This window comes from Salvelinus sp. IW2-2015, unplaced genomic scaffold (genome assembly GCF_002910315.2).
Source record: "Salvelinus sp. IW2-2015 unplaced genomic scaffold, ASM291031v2 Un_scaffold1683, whole genome shotgun sequence".
NCBI lineage: Eukaryota > Metazoa > Chordata > Actinopteri > Salmoniformes > Salmonidae > Salvelinus > Salvelinus sp. IW2-2015.
In genome coordinates this window covers 100,962-109,353 of record NW_019943083.1, presented here as the reverse complement: position 1 = coordinate 109,353, position 8,392 = coordinate 100,962, and positions in this window count along the sequence as shown.

Genomic DNA, 8,392 nt, shown 5'->3' with positions numbered 1-8,392 from the left:
TTAGACAAAACAGTTCCCTGCAATCTGCCTCCCTCCCTCTGGTGTAGGGCAGCAGCCTCGAAGGTACAGGGTTGATTAACCGGGTGGTAGCCGCCTAGTGATGGCCATTTAACAGTCTGATGGCCTTGAGATAYAAGCTGTTTTTCAGTCTCTCTGTCCCTGCTTTGATGCACCTGAACTGACCTCGCCRTCTGGATGGAAGCAGGGTGAACAGGCAGTGGCTCGTGTGGTTGATGTCCTTGATGATATTTTWGGCCTTCCGGTGACATCGGGTGCTGTAGGTGTCCTGGAGGGCAGGTAGTGTGCCCCCGGTGATGCGTTGGGCAGACCTCACTACCCTCTGGAGAGCCCTGCGGTTGCAGGCAGTGCAGCCTGACAGGATGCTCTCAATTGTACATCTGTAAAAGTTTGTGAGGGTCTTTGGGGCCAAGACGAATTTCTTCAGCCTCTTGAGGTTGAAGAGGCGCTGTTGCGCCTTCTTTAACACACTGTCTGTGTGGGTGGACCATTTCAGGTTGTCAGTGATGTGTATGCCGAGAAACTTGAAGCTTTCCACCTTCTCCACTGCGGTCCTGTCGCTGTGGATAGGGGCGTGTTCCCTCTGCTGTTTCCTGAAGTCCACGATCAGCTCCTTCGTTTTGTTGATGTTAAGAGAGGTTTTTTTCCAGGCACCACTCCGCCAGGGCCCTCACCTCCTCCCTATAGGCTGTCTCGTCATTGTTGGTAATCAGGCCTCCCACTGTTGTGTCGTCTGCAAACTTGATGATTGAGTTGGAGGCGTGCGTGGCCACGCAGTCGTGGGTGAACAGGGAGTACAGGAGGGGGCTGAGCACACACCCTTGTGGGGCCCCTGTGTTGAGGATCAGCGAAGTGGAGATGTTGTTTCCTACCTCACCACCTGGGGGGCGACCGTCAGGAAGTCCAGGACCCAGTTGCACAGGGCGGGGTTGAGACCCAGGCCCCGAGCTTAATGATGAGCTTGGAAGGTACTATGGTGTTGAATGCTGAGCTGTAGTCAATGAACAGCATTCTGACATAGGTATTCCTCTTGTRCAGATGGGWTAGGGCAGTGTGCAGTGTGGTTGCGATTGCATCGTCTGTGGACCTATTGGGGCGGTAAGCAAATTGAAGTGGGTCTAGAGTATCAGGTAAGGTGGAGGTGATATGATCCTTGACTAGTCTCTCAAAGCACTTCATGATGACAGAAGTGAGTGCAACAGTCTAATAGTCATTTAGTTCAGTTACCTTTGCTTTCTTGGGAACAGGGACAATGGTGGCCATCTTGAAGCATGTGGGGACAGCAGACTGGGACAGGGAGAGATTGAATATATGGTGACCAATTGTGGTTACCACCGTGTGAAATCAATTATCAATAACGAGTAGTCATTATGTATGGCTATCATGTATCATACAGTACATGTCATTTAAATGTTTATACTTTACACACATTTTATTTATGTAGTTCTCAAAATCCATATATAGTAGAATTTTTTTTTTTTTAATCTATAGGTTTACCAAATGGTTAAGTGATTAACCATTAAGCGCAGTTGGATTAAATGATGGTTAAATGTATTCAAACAAATGAGAAGAGAATCATATGAAACGTGTTGTGAGCGTTGCATTGTATAATACATGAAAGGTATTTCTAGATGAAACACTCATTAGGTTTGGTGACAAAGTTACTGTGAGATGTTGAGTGTTGTACTTTAGTCAATTGAAAATGTGCTTTCAGTTTTTGATGATCAGTTGTGAAATTCTACCACATTCTTGTGAAAAATAGTACCAAAGCGATAAAAATAACTAAATGTGGCAGCCTGTACAGAGACAATACAGCAGGAGGTGTCGGAGACATGCTGCAGGCCCGTTTGTTCTCTTGTGAATGTCAAACAGGCCTCCATACCAAATGATCATGTGACATGTTCAGATAGACAGAATAACCTAGTTGTTTGTGACTGGAGAATGAATTAACGTTTGTTTTATCGTGATGCTAAGAGGTCCAAAAGCTATGTGGTTCTACACCTTTGTTCAGAAGCAGCAACACGCCCCGTTATGTTACAGTGAGTGTGTATAAATAGGCATAGGCCGCAGCCTATAATTAGAATGGACAAGTAGCTTAATTAAGTTGTTAGCTAACAAGCATGTTGTTTTGTTTGACACATAAAGGTATACCATAACTGAGCCACCCATGTACAGTACGTCAGGAAAGAGCTAAACAGACTGCATGACGCATCGTCTGCATCATCACCTGTCAAAATCCCACATAACAACAAACAGAAATGTAAAAAAAAAAAAAAAAACGTTTTTTTTTTTTTTTTAAATCACCAATGATTTATATACATCATTGACGGAGGTCTATTAACCTGAGCCGAGGTGTACGGGTCTATGGGTCTATTACCTGAGCCGAGGTGTACGGGTCTATGGGTCTATTAACCTGAGCCGAGGTGTACGGGTCTATGGGTCTATTAACCCTGAGCTGCGGTGTACGGGTCTATGGGTCTATTAACCTGAGCCGAGGTGTACGGGTCTATTAACCTGAGCCGAGGTGTACGGGTCTATGGGTCTATTAACCTGAGCCGCGGTGTACGGGTCTATTAACCTGAGCCGAGGTGTACGGGTCTATGGGTCTATTAACCTGAGCCGAGGTGTACGGGTCTATGGGTCTATTAACCTGAGCCGCGGTGTACGGGTCTATGGGTCTATTAACCTGAGCCGGGTGTACGGGTCTATGGGTCTATTAACCTGAGCCGAGGTGTACGGGTCTATGGGTCTATTAACCTGAGCCGAGGTGTACGGGTCTATGGGTCTATAACCTGAGCCGAGGTGTACGGGTCTATGGGTCTATTAACCTGAGCGCGGTGTACGGGTCTATGGGTCTATTAACCTGAGCCGAGGTGTACGGGTCTATTAACCTGAGCGAGGTGTACGGGTCTATGGGTCTATTAACCTGAGCCGAGGTGTACGGGTCTATGGGTCTATTAACCTGAGCCGAGGTGTACGGGTCTATGGGTCTATTAACCTGAGCCGGGTGTACGGGTCTATGGGTCTATTACTGAGCCGAGGTGTACGGGTCTATGGGTCTATTAACCTGAGCCGAGGTGTAGCGGGTCTATTAACCTGAGCCGAGGTGTACGGGTCTATGGGTCTATTAACCTGAGCCGAGGTGTACGGGTCTATGGGTCATTAACCTGAGCCGCGGTGTACGGGTCTATGGGTCTATTAACCTGAGCCGCGGTGTACGGGTCTATGGGTCTATTAACCTGAGCCGAGGTGTACGGGTCTATGGGTCTATTAACCTGAGCCGCGGTGTACGGGTCTATTAACCTGAGCCGAGGTGTACGGGTCTATGGGTCTATTACCTGAGCGAGTGTACGGTCTATGGGTCTATTAACCTGAGCCGGGTGTACGGGTCTATGGGTCTATTAACCTGAGCCGCGGTGTACGGTCTATGGGTCTATTAACCTGAGCCGCGGTGTACGGGTCTATTTAACCTGAGCCGAGGTGTACGGGTCTATGGGTCTATTAACCTGAGCCGAGTGTACGGGTCTATGGGTCTATTAACCTGAGCCGCGGTGTACGGGTCTATGGGTCTATTACCTGAGCCGGGTGTACGGTCTATGGGTCTATTAACCTGAGCCGAGGTGTACGGGTCTATTAACCTGAGCCGAGGTGTACGGGTCTATGGGTCTATTAACCTGAGCCGAGGTGTACGGGTCTATGGGTCTATTACCTGAGCGCGAGTGTACGGGTCTATGGTCTATTAACCTGAGCGCGAGGTGTACGGGTCTATGGGTCTATTAACCTGAGCCGAGGTGTACGGGTCTATGGGTCTATTAACCTGAGCCGCGGTGTACGGGTCTATGGGTCTATTAACCTGAGCCGAGGTGTACGGGTCTATGGGTCTATTAACCTGAGCCGAGGTGTACGGGTTAATTAACCTGAGCCGGGTGTACGGTCTATGGGTCTATTAACCTGAGCGCGGTGTACGGGTCTATGGGTCTATTAACCTGAGCCGCGGGTGTACGGGTCTATGGGTCTATTAACCTGAGCCGAGGTGTACGGGTCTATGGGTCTATTAACCTGAGCCGAGGTGTAGGGTCTATGGGTCTATTAACCTGAGCCGAGGTGTACGGGTCTATGGGTCTTAACCTGAGCCGAGGTGTAGGGTCTATGGGTCTATTAACCTGAGCCGCGGTGTACGGGTCTATGGGTCTATTAACCTGAGCCGCGGTGTACGGGTCTATGGGTCTATTAACCTGAGCCGAGGTGTACGGTCTATGGGTCTATTACCTGAGCCGAGGTGTACGGGTCTATGGGTCTATTAACCTGAGCCGAGGTGTACGGGTCTATGGGTCTATTAACTGAGCCGAGGTGTACGGGTCTATGGGTCTATTAACCTGAGCCGCGGTGTACGGTCTATGGGTCTATTACCTGAGCCGGGTGTACGGGTCTTGGGTCTATTAACCTGAGCCGAGGTGTACGGGTCTATGGGTCTATTAACCTGAGCCGAGGTGTACGGGTCTATGGGTCTATTAACTGAGCCGAGGTGTACGGGTCTATGGGTCTATTAACCTGAGCCGGGTGTACGGGTCTATGGGTCATTAACCTGAGCCGCGGTGTACGGGTCTATGGGTCTATTACCTGAGCCGAGGTGTACGGGTCTATGGGTCTATTAACCTGAGCCGGGTGTACGGGTCTATGGGTCTATTAACCTGAGCCGAGGTGTACGGGTCTATGGGCTATTAACCTGAGCCGAGGTGTACGGGTCTATGGGTCTATTAACCTGAGCCGCGGTGTACGGGTTCTATGGGTCTAACCTGAGCCGAGGTGTACGGGTCTATGGGTCTATTACCTGAGCCGAGGTGTACGGGTCTATGGGTCTATTAACCTGAGCCGAGGTGTACGGGTCTATGGGTCTATTAACCTGAGCCGAGGTGTACGGGTCTATGGGTCTATTAACCTGAGCGAGGTGTACGGGTCTATGGGTCTATTAACCTGAGCCGCGGTGTACGGGTCTATGGGTCTATTACCTGAGCGCGGTGTACGGGTCTATGGGTCTATTAACCTGAGCCGGAGTGTAGGGTCTATGGGCTATTAACCTGAGCCGAGGTGTACGGGTCTATGGGTCTATTAACCTGAGCCGAGGTGTACGGGTCTATGGGTCAATTAACCTGAGCCGAGGTGTACGGGTCTATGGGTCTATTAACCTGAGCCGCGGTGTACGGGTCTATGGGTCTTTAACCTGAGCGCGAGTGTACGGGTCTATGGGTCTATTACCCTGAGCCGAGGTGTACGGGTTGGGGTCTATTAAACCTGAGCCGAGGTGTACGGGTCTATGGGTCTATTAACCTGAGCCGAGGTGTACGGGTCTATGGGTCTATTAACCTGAGCCGCGGTGTACCGGGTCTATGGGTCTATTACGGTCTTAGGCATAACGGCGGAGTCTATTAACTGACCCGTTACGGGTGTATTACCTGACCGTACGGGTCTATGGGTCTATATGAAGCGCTGAACGCCGGTTTCATCGAGACTCTGTACGCTAGGGTCTATGGGTCTATTAACCTGAGCCGAGGGTGATACAGGTCTATGGGTCTATTAACTCTGAGCCGAGGTGTACGGGTCTATGGGTCTATTAACCTGAGCCGAGGTGTACGGGTCTATGGGTCTATTAACCTGAGCCGGGTGTACGGGTCTATTAACCTGACCCGAGGTGTACGGGTCTATGGGTCTATTAACCTGAGCCGCGTGTACGGGTCTATGGGTCTATTAACCTGAGCCGCGGTGTACGGTCTAGGGTCTATAACCTGAGCCGAGGTTGGCGTCTATTAACTGAGCGAGGTGTAGGGTCTATGGTCTATAACCTGAGCCGGGTGTACGGTCTATGGGTCTATTAACCTGAGCCGAGGTGAGGTCTATGTCTACTTAACTGAGCCGACGTTACGGGTCTATGGTCTAAACCGGGCTGTAGGTCAGGTCTATTACTGAGCCGCGGTGTACGGGTCGATTAACCTGAGCCGAGGTGTACGGTCTTTCTATTACCTGAGCCGAGGTAGGGTCTATGAGTCTATTAACCTGAGCCGGGTCGTACGGTCTATGGTCTATTACCTGAGCGAGGTGTACGGGTCTATGAGTCTATTAACCTGAGCCGAGGTGTACGGGTCTATGGGTCTATGGCTCGTGACTGGACAGAAAAACGTTGAGGAAGGCAGTCTTCCCATGCTGAACAATAATCTGAGCCATTCAGTCATGTTGTCAACAAGGCGCATGGTGCATAGTCCAGAAACATACACTTTATATTTTATTAACATATACGTTCGATTTTTTAACTCGTTTTCATTGGAGGCAGATAACGTAATTATCAAAACAATCACTTTTGCATGCGAATACACCATTTTAGTCATTACTCCACGTGCTCAATCTATCCTAGAATACGTCACATTTGTTTTGAGATTTTTCGTTTTGGGTTTGAACCGGCACTTTGCTCGTGCCCGGGAAGCAGCCGGTTCCAAAACGAATACAATCACCTTTCACCGTTTAAACCCCTCACACAGGCGGTAACCCCGGCCAGATAATCGAAACCCCTCACTGTTTACCACCCTGCATACTGAGCGCGGCTAAAACAACGCCCAGCTCCAAAGTAGAACACTGATTTGATTGGCTGACATTGTCCACGTTGCCCCCTCCCAGACTGTTGTTGTACTGTGATTCGCTGTTACTAAGTAACGGATTGCAAAGTATTGATTGGCTGTTGAACTGTGTAGGGAAAAGGGAAGCTCAAACGAAAGACATGTAACGAGTACGTGATAAGAAGCCAGAAACAGAGGAGGCAAGAAGACCGAAATACCTGTACATTTTATACAACGTAAGCGAGAAATCTTCTGGGGACAGACTCTTATCATATTTTCCTATACCCGTTTGATTGGTTTATTGTTAAAAGGACAAAATGGGTTGCTGGTTCTCAAAAACTCCAAGAGAAAACACCGAAAAGGAACCTACTCCGACAACGGTGGAAGAGAAGACGAACAGCAGTAGTAACGCCAACAACCATTGACCCCTGCAGCAATACAACGGAGGATCCACCGACATATAGCTGGGACAAACGTGAAAGGTATGGAGATGATGCATGCATGGCCAGGGAGACTAGCGGTGAGGACGCATGCATGGCTAGGAGACTGCGGTGAGGACGCATGCATGGCTAGGGATACTATCCGTGAGGACGCATGCATGGCTAGGGATACTATCCGTGAGGACGCATGCATGGCTAGGGATACTATCCGTGAGGACGCATGCATGGCTAGGATACTATCCGTGAGGACGCATGCATGGCTAGGGATACTATCCGTGAGGACGCATGCATGGCTAGGGATACTATCGGTGAGGACGCATGCATGGCTAGGGATACTATCCGTGAGGACGCATGCATGGCTGGGATACTATCCGTGAGGACGCATGCATGGCTAGGGATACTATCGGGGAGGATGCATGCATGGCTAGGGATACTATCGGTGCATGTTAGGGTTAGAACGAGTCAAAATTCACCCAAGGCTGAAAAACGGCCAATAAACGTTGGTTGAGGAACGAACACTAGCGCCAGGGAATAGCAAATTAATTAAAAACGTCTCTTCTGACTGGAATGATCCTTAGAATTGAATTTCCCTAAATGGCACCGAAAAAATGTCACCCTTTTTTATTTGACCACTACAGTCTGTTCAGGACGAAACTGAAAAATAACAACTGGTGTAGAAAGTAAAACAGGTACGGATACATCGATGGTGCCAAGTGTGTTAATGTCTGTATAAGAGGAGTGGAAACAAATTGTAACCTTTGACTATTTCTGGTCTAGCGATCGATGAACGCAGAGTACGCTGCTCACTCAACCTTGTGTCATTAGAAAGAGAAGATTATCCTGATTTATAATGGTCACTTGAAATATATATATATATATATACCACAATTGCGAAATATACCAGCATGCCTCTCCATAAGAAAACAAGGGGGGAGCTCAGCTTTCCAAGGGAAAAAAGTATTTCGGGGCTAGCGTTTGATGACAACGGAGTACGCTGCCCAGCATTACACAATTAGAAAGAGGAGATTATCGTGATTAAATGGTGTCCGACTTGAAAAATTCAAATATACACATTGCGAGATATTATGTAAAATAAAGACATACCTATATTTCCCCTACTGGAAACAATGGGACACACTCAGAGTTCCATAAGTTTTGTTTGTTTTGTTTGACGTTTTAGCTATCAGAAATTGGTAAAATCATTTATAAATAATAGTTTATCCTGATTTTAAATGGTGTAGAACTTAAAACCATTCAAATACATACATTTTGAGATATTTGGTGAAAAGACAGACACGTCCCTATTTCCCAAAACAATGGTAGTCTGAA